The 15,385-nt window shown below is 34.3% G+C and overlaps 1 pseudogene across 1 annotated transcript; it reads right to left on the reverse strand.

The window, feature by feature from the left end:
* Positions 1–238: 238 nt before the first annotated feature.
* LOC148597182 (NADPH oxidase 5-like) lies at positions 239–13,464 on the reverse strand (annotated as a pseudogene). The gene is made up of 15 exons (XR_015918837.1): positions 13,300–13,464; positions 11,864–11,958; positions 11,460–11,571; positions 10,478–10,628; positions 9,560–9,770; positions 7,789–8,183; positions 7,128–7,300; positions 5,719–5,910; positions 5,353–5,485; positions 4,704–4,868; positions 4,060–4,151; positions 3,688–3,744; positions 2,969–3,178; positions 1,832–2,107; positions 239–1,245 (listed from the first exon to the last, which is right to left on the reverse strand). The product of XR_015918837.1 is annotated as an NADPH oxidase 5-like (transcript).
* Between the last annotated feature and the right edge of the window lie 1,921 nt (positions 13,465–15,385).

Here is a 15,385-nt window from a genome sequence, read left to right on the forward strand (position 1 = left end):
TCTGCACCATGAGAACCGATTTTTGTCACAGTATCAGTATTTCTTTCCTCTTTCGTCTACCTCGGACGTAACATTTTATGAGGAACTCGGCGGATGTGTCTAAAAGAGCAGATAATACTTACACGACCGGTGCATCTGGTTCTTTTTTCCAAGATATCAGGGGTATATATGTGTTAGGTCTACGAAGTAAGATGGGAATTTCCACACCTATCCTACTTTGGCAAATAATTAAAAGGTATGCTGAAAGCTAATGACAATTTATTTTTCTTTATAATTTGTTATTCACACGTCAAAATTTACAGTTTTTAGTTCATAAGCCAAAATTCAGTTTTTGGACGATTGAATCGCATCTTCAACATTGTATCTGCAGAATGATTTCGTTTTTTTCTTCAGAAATAGTGTCTATATTAGTTGAAGAATATTAAGTGTCAGTCTCTGTAAGAATCAGGCAGTGGGTGAAATATGGTATAAAACAAACACAAATTTAAAAGCTCAATTTGACTATTTGGACCATCAGAATGAAGGGAAAAAGACAGGGTTTTCCTCCCCACTTTGGTAAATTAAGTTAAAATTTTATTGAAATGCACTGCAAAGGATTATCTTATAAAGGGCAAATAACTTTTTTTTTCTAAACCTTTATTGAAAAATTTCTGAGCATATCCAGTGATGCAGTGATCAAACAGTGGTCCTTTTAAATGGAGAAACCGCCAATGAACAGAATAATTTTGTCAGATCGGTGGGTTGTTGAAATGCATGATCCTGTTATTTTTCCATTTTGCCTGATTCATACAAAAATTAACACTTAATCATTGAAGCTGCAATGAATTTAGGATTAACACAATGATTTGAAAACATTTTACTGCTTTGCAATGTAATTGCTTTTGTATAATCAATTACAAATAATTAGTATTTCATTTACTCTCTTTCACACAACATAACAAGAAAACGGAGTATGAAAAATGAAAAAAATCTGAATTTTTAAATATATATGTATATAAACTCTGAAACTTTGGGTTTGATGTAAAAAGTATAAAGTCTGAAAACTAAAGTGTAAAGAACGAACCATTTAGAAGGATGAAACCTTTTGTTTTCCGTACGAACCAAATCACATGGTCAAAAACTTTCCTCGGAGAAAGCAAAAGAGTATTGTTCACATGTTTGTCTTATGGTCTGTCCCAACAGGGGTGCACCGCAGAAGAATACTTTTACTTTTCCTTTATTTGTCGATGAAATTTCATTAAAAACCTGCAAAACAAACAAAACAATTATCCTTTAATATTTGTACTACTGTAAAAGTACTATTGTTCGTGAGGTACCAATTTTCGTGGTTTTCATGGAAAGGCCAAACCAAGAAGGTTTGTTCCAAACGAAAAGGATATTTCCTTTGGTGTGTATACTGGAAACAACAAAACCGTGAATTCAAGAATCAAAGGTCTTGCGTTTCTTCCATAACCCCCAAAAATGGTATTCAAGAATTAAAGTACTTTCACAATAATTATGGAATTTAAACAGAGTTGTCAATTTGAAATTATTGTCAATGGATTAAAAAAGTACTTCTGACTTATCCAGCTGCCATGTATCTCCTACGATTATACTTCTATTGCCTGGGCTCGTCGTTCCTGGCATTTCTACATATCCTATTACACAATTACTAATTTAAAAGATGTACAACCGCAAGAACCGTAACAACCAATTTTGGACGACTATTATTGCATGTGCTCCATCGGGAAACGAATAATTCTGTCCAGATAATTATCAACTTTCAATCTAACCATCATCTTTTATTTTGCACGTATATTAGTGGTATTGTTCATTATTCATAATGATTTACCTCGTTCCAGTCAGGATGACCTGGCTTTGTCTTAACCTTTAACCCTGTGATAAGATCTCGTTGCAACTTCTCGTGCATGAGATCTAAAGCTAACTGTAAGCCTATTCCCTTCATATCAGTCTTTTTCACAGCAGACGTCATGTATAAATGCATGTCAATCAGTTTCTCTTCGTGACCGTCCTCGTTTGCAATGGACTGTTCCACTTCAAGGGCGGCAAGAAGGGACAGGAACCATTCGAATGATCTCTGGTCTCGGTTAATCCATATAAAATCAACCTGATGAAAAAATATATTGGACCGTTCTATTGTTCCAATTGCAATAACCTGGAAGCCCGGGTAATATTTTCGTTCCACAAGTTTCTCTCAAATATAACCCGGGTCACCAGTGATATCTTCTGTCTGTTGAATATGGCGTTATTTTATTTGCTTTTAAACGTTCTAATATTCATATTAAAAGAAAAACACGTTTTAATATTTTTTTCAACTCCTCTTTCGATACAAATTATAAAGTGAATTTAGATAATCTAGATAATCTCACCTTTGTTTTTATTTTATTTTATAAGCGACAATTTACTCATATATTGTGCATATCCGTAGCCGGTGATCTGATCCTAGGATCACTTACCATATTGACCAGGGACCCATATTAAGATTGCAACAATAAGTGCAGGTTTGAGCGCGAAGATTTCTTACTCAAGGAGCTTTGGCATCAATAATATTAATAAGTGTCTCCCATTTAAAAGGCCTTACTATAGCTGACTGGAATCAGTTAAGAACCACCATCGTTTGTTGTAAATAATGACTGTTTATGTTGATTCCATTTTTTGAATTCGGACAGTTTAAATAAAATATATAATGTTTGCTGCAAAAGTTTTGAGTTCTGTCTCAACGGCTAGAATGTTATATTTCACTCAGATAATTCGCAAATGCATTTCCTTTTAAATCATAAGTGGGATTAATTTGAAACGGGTACTTATAGAACAATGTACGACTGTTTTGCGTTCAGAGTTTTAATGTTATGGTGTCTTTTGAATATAATTAATACTACATTAGTATAGATGTTTTTGCAAAGCATGCTCCAGATCTTGATTCTACATATTTTCCATGTTATTGATCTACATTGGGGCTGTGTATTACCTTTTGTGTGGTCATGGTGTCTGCGGTGAATTGTCCCATCCACTCGTGTGAGCATTTTGGACAGTGTCGCCTAGATGCTTTATATTTGTACATTATACTCTGTAGTATGGATGCCATAGGAGTGACCCCAATTCCTGCTCCAATCAACACGGCGTGTTCTGTCCGGAAAATTTCTCTTGTTGCTGTTCCATAAGGACCATCTATATGACACTGAAAAAAATGCAAAGACGTGACCTTTACACTACTACGGTCAACTCATCCCAGAGAGTATGTTATTTTCCCCATATGAAATATATTCACGAGAGAATGTATATTTACTTAAATTATACCGATTTTTAATGGAATGCTAGTCCCGTGGAGTTACTAATTATTAATAAAAATGTTGGTGTTCTATTGGTACTAAAATAAATTTAAGCTTCTTTGATATTTTCTTCCAAACACACTTTTTTTTAGAATTAACAAATATTTCTTAAGTATTTTTAAGAAACATCACTTGCAAAGCCGATTATCAAATGAGATTAACATCTATTTTAAGTATATGTTATTAGGTCAAATATTCGTAGTCATTTAGTGAAATCACGAAACGTGTCGTCCTAACAATTCGGGTTCAAGCCTCTAAAACGCATAATTATGCGAAAATCAATATGGTCTGACCAAATGTAAAAAAAAAAAATACAACAACCAAATCAAATTGTCAATTTATATTTTAACGACCATACTTGAATTTTTACAATTTTATTCCTCAATGCCATTCTGGCTTCTTTAGCATCTTGTATCTGAAAAAAAAAATACAATTAATTTAAATGCATGAACTTGGAAATTTAATAAGATAGACAGCTGACAACTGATAGATGTACTTCTGAAACGACCCGCCTTATAACACTTACACTTGTTATCATATAACGCAAAAAGTGAATGATAAGTAATTAATATTTTTTTCTGTAAAATTTGTCTGTTTAAAGGGACAAATATTTCAAGACTTGCTTCCATACAGTGTTTGTCGTAATGTTTAAACAAAGACCTATCTTTATATATAACCTTATCGAAAACTGTTTCTAGTAACTAGTAATTGTTCACCTAGACTTACTTACGGGATCTATTTCTCCACAGGATTAAGACGCCTTTGTTCCAAGACTTCGACTAAAACGTCGCAAACTCAGTGTTAAACTTTTATCTCTTAGACCTGTAAAAATAATGAGAATAATAGAAAATATTTTTTGATTGTAAAATTGAATATTTCTCAGCTATGTACAACATATCTGATTTTCTAAAACTATCACTAAAAATGAATAGATAACAGTACCGTTATGATGTTGTTATCCAAGTCTATTTTAAAATGTAATCAAGGGAACCAAGGTTATAGCGTTAACCAAAAGAACGTAATCCAGAGACAAAGACATGGAAAACAGACATACACAACAACGAAAGACCAGGTTCACCGGTATGGTAAGTGTCCTCTGCTTTTCTAGAAACATCCGCTGAGGTGCTCATAAAAAGTCCAGGGTAGTCGAAAGAAGAAAGGAAAACTATGACACGTAGAACTAATCGGTTTTCATAGCGCAGATGGATACACCGTATCGATCCACGAGTTCATGATGACGACCTTAAAACTTTTGTAGTGAGACTTCAATCTTGTAGCAACATAACCATGTTTAAGAAGCCTATTTGATAGAATTCTAGCGCGATACAAAAGGTCTGCGTAGTTTAACATGTAAATAATCATGATTTAACTTACTCAAAGAACCTCTCCTATAAAAGGTCCTCATCCCACGATTCAAAGGATTTGACAAAGTGCTTTCAAACATGATCTCTTCATCCTTACCGGGGTCGTATTGATCAAAATACGTATATAAATTCTTCGTCCAGTTTCCTAAAGACCGTATGTGCAGCCATATTCTATCTGTAATATACTAAGTGATTTACAACAGTTATGTATATCAACAATGACAGGTAGATATTTAAACTAGAACGGAATTACATGAATTGCAATGTTATCCAGAAAGGAAACTCTATTCTGGCAATATGGTTGGCCAAAACGTATGGAAGCAGGCTTTATAAATAGAAATGAATCGCAGCATATCAACCAGAGGAGTTTTAAAAGAATGAATAGCGATCGATAGTAATGGAGATCTTTGCCACTGCCCTACATAACACAAACAAATTAAATACATATATAACAGGCAATGTATACGTATTAGACATTGACCTGGCTACTGATATTTTGAATATCGCCATAGAAAATTATATTCAATTTTTTTTTTTAAATTTCAAATGAACGATTGTTAGTTAAATTAGCACGGACTTTTACCTTACATACATGTGTATATCCGTGTATCGACAATACTTATAAATGTCGTTAATTCAGAACACAAAGTAAAACACACCATCTAGTTCCGGGGCGCTACTGATAGTAAAGGGGTGCCAGTCGTGTTTTGACACAGCAGGGATCTGTAAAAATACATAATCTCCTGGTTGGTAAACAAATTTTGATGGTCGTGATATCTCAAGATGGGTTACCTGAAAATCGAACAAAAAATCTTGATATTAAATATCGTAATCTAGACTTCGTAAAGAATAAACGATGGTTCTAACATCTGGTGTCATATATACTCTCAATAGCTTTTCCGATCTGCCATTTCGAATATTTAATAACATTAGGCTCCCTCGATAGGTCAGTATAAGTGTCCCTCGGATTTTTTTTTTTTTTTTGCATATCTATTTGAATTAGAACTTGGCTATACATTACTTACAGACGAAGGTAGAAGGTTGACCTGCTCTATGAAAGTTTTCCCATATCTGGCTTGTTTTATTAACTTTGAACTCGACATCTTTTCAACAAAAAATATTAGACCCGGAGCTATAAACCACTTCCAGAAATGTGGTCCATGGCAAAGTAGTAGAATCCAGAATGGGAAGTAGAGAAAATGTGTCCAGTAAAATACCTGCAAAAATGGAAATGATAATGAAAGTTTTGATTAACGATTTCAAATAAGCCATTTATAAAGGCGAAGAGGTTCGGTAGCGTTATATGATACTAGTTGCACCTTTTATCTAGTTTGGTATAAAAGTCTTTTTTTTTGCGAAAAGAGGTGCAAGTTACCTCCTGTGTACAATAGGTCTATTGGCAGCTGGTCCTAAGCTTTAAATATATAGTTCATGTCTTACCAAATCAACCAATTAACTGACAAACCGTCTAAGATTTTCAAAATGTTCAAATACATTAACTTTGAAAACAATTTAGATACAAATGCAGCGTTTACAAACGTTTAAGCCAGCTCCATTACCAGAATGATAATGAAAGTTTTGATTAACGATTTCAAATAAGCCATTTATAAAGGCGAAGAGGTTCGGTAGCGTTATATGATATAGTTGCACCTTTTATCTAGTTTGGTATAAAAGTCTTTTTTTTTTTGCGAAAAGAGGTGCAAGTTACCTCCTGTGTACTATAGGTCTATTGGCAGCTGGTCCTAAGCTTTAAATATATAGTTCATGTCTTACCAAATCAACCAATTAACTGACAAACCGTCTAGGATTTTCAAAATGTTCAAATACATTAACTTTGAAAACAATTTAGATACAAATGCAGCGTTTACAAACGTTTAAGCCAGCTCAATTACCAGAAGAGTGAAAGAGTAATCAAGGGAACCAAGGTTATAGCGATAGTCAAAAGAATGTAATCCAGTCACAAGGACCAGACACGGAAAACAGATATACACAACAAAGAACATAAAGTAACTAAAATCATAAATACAAAGTAACAAAAGTAAATGAGCAACTCGGACTCCACTAAAAACTGGGATCATGGACCAGGTGCACCGGTAGGATAAGCGTCCTCTGCTTTTCTAGAAACACCCGTCGAGTTGCTCATAAAAAATCAAGTCCGGGTCTTGCCAGCACAGAGTAAAAGAGGAAATTTGATATGTTATCATATTTTTTTATCAATATTTCGTCGTGTCATAATTTCTGAACAATACATGCATTAAAAACACCACAGTCACTGTAGAGTTAAACTGTATGACATGAGTCAAATAGCACCGTATTTAAAGTTATTTATCTGTTCTCTTGTTTGCTAGTATATCATATGGTAACAAAAGTATGACTTGTAGTTAACCAAACGAATGCAATATGCACAAGTATGTTCGATTGTGTTGCCATTTACCTCAAAATGTCCTGATCTTCTTATGAATGGCATAGAGCATACAGTCATGATTATGAGCATTAAATCTAACAGCCATCCAGTAATCATTGCACCTCCATTTATTGTACCAAAAGGCATGGCGTCTGTGAGAACTATCTCGACTAGTGTGTAATTGGTCTCTTTAGTGAGGAGAACTTGAAAAGAAACAGACGACTATACATGTTGAAGTTGGTACAATAATCGTCAAATTTAGTGATACCTGTCTAACTCAAGGGTAAATTGGTTACCTGTGTAAATCGGACATATTTGAAGTCTTTTCATATCAATTTAAATTATATGTCAACATATGTAAAACGCACATATACCTTATAAATGTCTCAGTCCAAAAGAAATTCGGTTAGACAGCAATCAATCAAAACATATGAAAATCATATTAGGTCAAATCATATATATATATATAATGTACCTGGCGCTACAGATTGTAAACCTTTTTTTACAGCATTTTCTCTTGACCCCTATTTTGCTACATCATTACCCATTCTTGTTAGCACTGCTGGCACCAATAACCTTGTCAGTCCATAAAGATTTTTATTTGTGGTTTTATTATGTAAAACTTTCTATAAAATATTAAGTAAACATCATGACAGGAAGATGAAGACAATATTAGATAAAATAAACTTACATCCATTTCCGACATGTGCTACTGTGTGAACAGCAGATAACAGACCAATCACCAAACCAACTTGTTTATGAAACAAAATGTTGTGATCAAGCGGAAGAACTTTATACATAAATGTCATGCGCAAATATGTTATCGATTTCCGGAGTATAAGTAACACTAGTAACATGCAGTTAAAATTAAGAGGAAGTTCGCAAACGCGAGCTACAATAATGAAGCCATTGGATTCGCTGTAGTAATAAGCAGCATATCCCCCAAGACCAAAGTTTATAAGCAGATATAAAATGCAGAAAATTATTTTACGGCGATTGTTTGTCAAATATGTCTTTGAACAGCAGTTAGAACAAGAAACTGATTTCCTTTTAGCGGCTTCTTTCGGCTTTAGCCATTGTGCAGCACTGAAACGAAAACAGACATCTTTGAAAGAGACACAAATATTTTGCAAATAAATTAATGGGTTTATCAATGCCTATTTAGAACATATTAAAACTATATATTATAAGAGCAAATGGTTGATTGCTCTTTACACAAAATATATGCAAATAACAAATATGCAAAGTCCTTTGAGATTATTTACATGTACTTAAAATTAAAGCATTATTAATATCTTCATTGCAGAAAAAATACAAGCCATTTATGTGCTGTCCTTTTTACTTAAAAGTTCTTAAATAAGACATTTAACACTTAATTGAACTTAATCGAAGACATTTTCCAGTTTTTAGTGACAACTGATTAACATAAAATAAATAAGAGTAATCTAGGTAAACCAAAAGTCTAGCGGATATCAAAAGAAAGCAATTCAGGGACAAAGACCAAACATGGAAGATAGACGTACACAACAAACATTAAGTAATTAAAATAATACATACAAAGAAAAGAAGCCAAATGAGCAACTCGGACTCCACTAAAAACTGGGAGCATGGACCATGTGCACCGGTAGGGTAAGCGTCGTCCTCTGCTTTCCTAGAATCACTCGTTGATCATTTTTTTTGTAATAATAAACAAACTAATCGACCGTTTTTCAGTTGTTTTTTTCTGCTTGATATATCAGTTTACTCGCATGATACTACCAACAATAGCCAATAACAAGGTTTCTGTGACGTCACCGATAAACAGAATGACGTCAGTATGAATGTCTCAGCAAACATCACATCTCGCCCTATCTAGACTCAAAATCGCCATTATTCTGTGTGGATTAATTTTCTTCTCGATTTATACAGCTCTTGATAGGTATAAGCTACACACTCACACAATTTACCAGCCCAAATTCTCCATTATCCCCATCCACATTCCCTCTAGTAAAATCGACCCCCTCCCCTTACCGAATCCCTACTGCATATTACTTATCACGATTTTACATAATCAAATGAAATTTCATATGTTTAAATTGTTCAACATATAAACTGTTATTTTCATTTATATTTGATACATCTTTCATATTAATGCGTTAAGAACTAATTTACCCATCTTCTATATTTTAAAATACTCAATGCCCCGTACACTATCCCCATCCCCCATCCCCCATTTTCATTCACCATACCCAATACCATGGGATGGGAAGTTTCCCCATGCAATTACTGTATGCTTCATTTATCAGTAGTTTAGAATGTTTCTGTTTTAATTGGAACTATAATTTGTTTCGTGCTTCTTCATGTTGTTTTTTTGGAAGTCTTCCTCCATTTAAATATAAACTTTATTCACCGCTTTCGAGAGTAAGCCAAAATATAAAAGCACAAAAGGTAGATTTGACAATACAAGCTTCATAAGACATTACCTCAATGACAAATTTTCCACAACGCCAGGGTGGTGTTCCAATTCCCGTCTGAAATCATCAAATGATATGCTGCCACTTTCGTTAGTGTCAGCAGACTCAAAAAGAACTGCAGTAAGGTTTTCTAGATCGTCGTCACTCAACTTAAGAGAACTTTCTTCCATGCAAGACCGAAGAACAGTCATTAGTTCATCTATATCTAACTCGCCATCGCCTGGAAATAGACTACGTATCCAACAAAAGCAGCCTAAGAAGGGTCGTCACAATCGAATTGTTATTGAACTCAACTCTTTTTCTCTCTCAACCATCACATCTAATCAGACAGGGAGTATAATCACGTGGTATAATCACGTGGTATACAAGAAGAACAGTCATCAATTAATTTATGTCTAGCTTTCCGTTACCTAAAAATAGAACTTCAATAGAAGTTCAATTTTGTTGAAGAACGACAGACGTTCATTTATTTTAACCAGAAGTTGTATTTAGTAAACGCTTAGAAGAAGTAATACTTTCGCAATAAATTTAAAACAGAAAACAATGTACCTTTAATTGTCATTGGTTTATGGTTTTAGGAAAACTTGAATGGCAACAGTAGACATGGAGACCCAACTTCCTTCCGCTTCTGACTTTCCTTCTTCAAGTTATTTGGAAAAATGATTTAAAAACCAAATAATGCTTTAGGAAATTCAGTCAAACGAGTATTCAGATTCCAACTCCCTAGTTCTAGATTTTCGTACACTTTATTCCTACTCTTATTAACCCTTAACTTCTTGAAGCTCGCCGGTACCCTTACTAGTTAACAGTCCCTAATCTTAATCTGGCTGCTACTTATTATTTTTCCCAGGCTGGCAGCTACCCTTACTAGATCACAGTCCTCAATCCTTATCTGGTCTCTGTTTATAGACCACAAATTAAGCATACCATCAACGTCGTATATTTCGAAGAGGAACTTGAGTCGCTGTGTCGGTGTACCATTAGTGACCTTGACCAGTAGATTTAAAATGTTTGATATATTGGTTGTACCACTATGGTTGAAATCACATAGGTCAAAAAGTCTTTCAGCGAAGAAGTTCTGAAAAGGAACCAACAAATGTACACATGTTAACTACAAAACTTGAGTGTGCCCATCTCGATATATTTCGATTCAATTTCATCTGTGTATAATTTAATGAGAGAACTTCATATGTAAACGCCCCGTGCAGATCCGGGTGTTTAAATAATAAGCCTACAGCAGCAATAAGCTTGTTTTAAAACGCGACTAAATAGATCTCAGAAACCTAGCCGGAGGATAGGCACTCTGCCCACAGAGCAACTGGGATGTGTGCTCCAGGTGGTGGAATGGGGTACCCCCTGCGTGTTACATGCTGGGGTTTTCAGCCTATAATACGGACAACCTGACCGCAAACCATAGTGGTGCACCGTGTTGGGAAAGGGGCCACGTTCCTAGCACGTTAAATAACCCTGCTGTGGTATTTCATAGCAGTAGGAACCTTTGCGCTCTGCCACAGGAGGCTAAATTACCCGACCTTACCAATCCCTCCCTTTTTCTAGTGGCAATCTAAATTTGTTGACCCTATTATCCTTATGTCCCATCCCTTTTTTCATTTCATCATCATTCATGTTCATCGTCTGAATATAGATGAAATATTGCTGCTCGGACGTTAAACCCCAACAATCAATCAATCATGATATGTAAACTTGTTATATAAGATATGACGTCTTAGGCTGACCGCGCTTATATTCCCGTATCGAAATAAACATAAACATAAAGTCTTCCGTTACGTATTATGGTCAGATACTGACAGCTTGTATGCTCCAACAGAATCAAAAACATGCATACTCATAATTATGTGTCCCGTTGTTGATAATGACTGTCCTTTCAAACATAAAAATCACATCGTACCTGCTTAAAGTCTAAAGCTGTTTTGAACTGTTTAAGTGTTATTTCTGTGCTGTTGCAAGCAATCTTTTTCAGCTCTGTTTCTATCCAATTCAACCATTCACTCTCCTCTTCCCTAAAACATGATTTAATTGAAATACAAAATCAAAAAAAGTTCAAAAACTCTGGTCACTAGGTCATGCGTAAAGGCAAGGCGTCTTGACCTCTCGTTCAAAATGTTCTATATAACGAAGGAATCCATTTTTTTTTGTGTGTGTTCCAAGTAATATTTGAATTGTATTCTGCATTGTATATTTCTTTTCATGTCTTTAAAATCCCTTAGAAGTTAAAACAACTACATAAAGGCGTAAACATTTTAAACAATGTAGAGAGATATCAATTGCATAATGTAGACACTTCACACATACCTGTCGACATCGTCGTCCCTAAGGTCTTCATGTTCTACACTAGCGTCATGTTCATCACTAATACCCAGTTCTATCTCGAAACTACCAGGATTACCCTGATGCAAAGAAATAAGGTTTTGGTAAAGTTGATTTTCATGTAACAATCCCTGTTTAGAGTTTGGGTGGGTCATGGCTTCAGTTTTTCCTTGAAGAAAAATGTACCCTATATTTTATAATAATATTCAATAAATTGAATATTAAAAAATTAACAAATACTGTTAATACCTCTGTCAAGGAGGTACGAAGGCCAATGCATTGTTCCAAATTCAGATATATGTAATGATGGATACAGATGTGTTACACTGATAAATACATGTTTCAGTTTACTATTTACCTTTGAACCCGTCTCTGAAGAGATAATACAGATGAATATGTATACACAGCTAAACGTCAAAGCATTCTTCAATCCCAATTTCCCCTTGCCTATTTTTTATATTCTTCATTACCCATTTCTATTTCCCCATATAAATTCATCATCGCAACGTGTTAAATAAACAACAGTTATGCATCACATTTCTTTTTTTTTCAATGTTATACTGTTAATCATTTAAAAAGGTTCAAATAGTGATTTCTATCAATATGTGCCTAATTGTTTTCGATTCCCTTGTTGTTATTCCCAATGCCCCACTGTCCCAATCTCTTTCTTTCTCGTTGCTACTTTCACTTCTGACGTATTATTTACACTCCCCTTTTCCCCTTTTGGAACATTTCCTTTTTTCCCATTTCCATTTTCCTTTAGCTCCTTACCACAATGCATTTGTCTATATTTCATTAAATTGAACGTTTACCCCAACCAGGCCCTCTACAAGTAGTACAACAACCTGACAATGTCTGGAACTATTCAATGTAACAATTTACATTCATATATGAAATAAAACTTTGTTTATTTATCAATGTGAGCCTTTTTTTTCGATTCACCTAGTTACCGTTCCCTATTTCCTATAGTCACATTTCCTTTCGCCACATTGCAACCTTTCCTATTCCTAAATTGCCACAATCTCCTGTCCCCAACTGTAACATTTTTTTGTCGCAGTCATATAACCTATGCCCAATTGCCACTTTTCCGTTAGATCGAGTGCCACATTCCATTATGTATCTCTACCATTTTTTTTGTGTCATTGCATTTTACCACATTTCCAAATTTATTTTTGCCCTTGTGTTCCATTCCCATTTGCCTCATTGCCACATTACCAACGCCCCTTTGTGATATATTCTTTTACCACATTGCCACACCCCTATTGCCCTTTTTCAATATTCTCTTTTCCCCCATTGTCATATACCCATTTGCTAAATACCACAACGAATTTGAAGTTTTCTCCCATTCAGATACAATTAACAAATCAACAATTTTCTAAACAAAACTAAACGAAATACATTGTAACTACTAAAATACTTACCCACATTTATATCGACTATTTGCACACAAATTTCAAACGGTGATTAAAAATCCGTTCAAAGAATATTGTTCAAGAATATTTCATGCATCATTCTTCGTGTATAACTAAAAAAACAATTATCTATGCTTTGATTTGATTTCTAAGAATTCCAGGTGGGCGTAACATGCAAGTACTTCTTTCTAGGTTTTAACTACAATGAATTCCTTGTCGTTGTCAGATGCATATAGTTTCAAATTCATAATTCATATAGAAATTAAATAAAAATGTCCTTAACATGTTTAGAAATTTTAACTAAATTCAAAAATACATATGTATTTCATTTATATACATTAGTTTAATAGGCACGTTTAACTCTTATCCATATGAAAATGCTATATTGAGTATAAATACTAAATATTATATGTCAAAATCTATATCAGATGCTGTATCAACCCGAGACTCCAAGATCACCCTAAGGGCCATCGGCCCGTGTGGTAATATAGGTCGAGGGTTGATACAGCATCTGATACAGATTTTGACATGTAATGTTCATTATATTATATTTTTAACAGTATTTCAAGTATATAGTATTTTAAAGGGTGCGATATAAGGTATGCGATAGAGGTCTTGATGTGTGATATAATGTATGCGATATAGGGTAGATTATATAGGGTTTGAACAAGAACTTTTAATGTACAAGAAGTTATTTTTAATCTAAATATATGATGTATATAACTATCCCTTGTGCAATCCTTTAGATATTTTTTATTGAAAACCTAAATAAATAGAATGCACGTTGTTCATGACTTCGTCAATATGTAATGATTATTGTGAGTAATCCAGGGAACCAAGGTTATAGCAGTAATCAAAAGAATGTAATCCAGGGACAAGGACCAGACATGTAAAACAGACATACACAACGAAGAACGTAAAGTAACTAAAATAATACATGCAAAGAAACAAAATTACCTTAGTATAACAATAGAAGGGTAATATAGAGATATTAAAATAAGTTGTACTATATAACTAAAACGAGAAAACAGGAAACTGGGACGATCTGCATAATGTAGACAACATGACAGAAACGTTTAACGGGGTAAACAGTTTATTGCCATTTGTGTACGAGAAGATTTTTTCCTTTATTGAACTCACTGCATTGAGACAAGTTTCGTATCTACACGAACTTGATATAATTATATAAAATGTATACCGATAAAAGGACACCTGAGACTATTTAAAAATCTTCAATGTTGAGTTATTCATACCTTTCTGGTGAATGTGTGAGATATTCTATCGTAAGCTTATGATACAGAAAAAACACAAAGTATCTATTTCCATGTTTCAAACTGTTAGAGCCTGGTGTCAATAGACATCAAGGTTGACTGGTTCATGACGGAAAACGAAACTACGAAAATCAAATCCAAATTCAACTCATTGCACAATATCTGTCAAACGATTTTGTATTATCCCAAATCTTTCAAGTGATATGAAAAACATTAAGGTAACGATATGTTTAAACTCGGTTCATCACTACTGATATTTTACAGTTGTCATTATTAACGTGAGGATCGTTACGGATTATCCATCTGCACCATAAACAATGATTTGTTCAATTTGTTTTTCTTTCCTCCTTCGTCTACCCTTGATTTTTTATGAGCACCTCGGCGGGTATTTCTAGAAAAACAGAGGACGGGCTTACCCTCAAGGTGCACCTGGTCCATGTTCCCAGTTTTTAGTGGCGTTTTAGTTGCTCATTTACTGTTGTTGCTTGTACGTATTATTTTAGTTATTTTATGTTTTTGTTGTATGTTTCTGATTTCCATATCAGGTCTTTGCCACTAGATTACAGGCTTTTGATTTCAGGTAGAATTGTGGTTGCATTGGTTACTCTTTTAGATATACATCATAACCAACTCGGCCTGTAATTTAGACTTACTTAATTGAAAATTACGTTGTGCTTGCGTAATGTTCCAATTTGTTTATATACAAATAAAGACAGAAGCTAGATCTCCCCATTGAATTACTCTCCGTAAAACTAACATATAATACCCTACCCATGCACCTGATCCATGCTCCCAGTTTCTAGTGTTATTTCTTATACATATGT

The sequence above is a fragment of the Perna viridis genome, chromosome 15 (genome assembly GCF_037379345.1).
Source record: "Perna viridis isolate PV_CMFRI_1.1 ecotype Kerala chromosome 15, ASM3737934v1, whole genome shotgun sequence".
Classification (NCBI taxonomy): domain Eukaryota; kingdom Metazoa; phylum Mollusca; class Bivalvia; order Mytilida; family Mytilidae; genus Perna; species Perna viridis.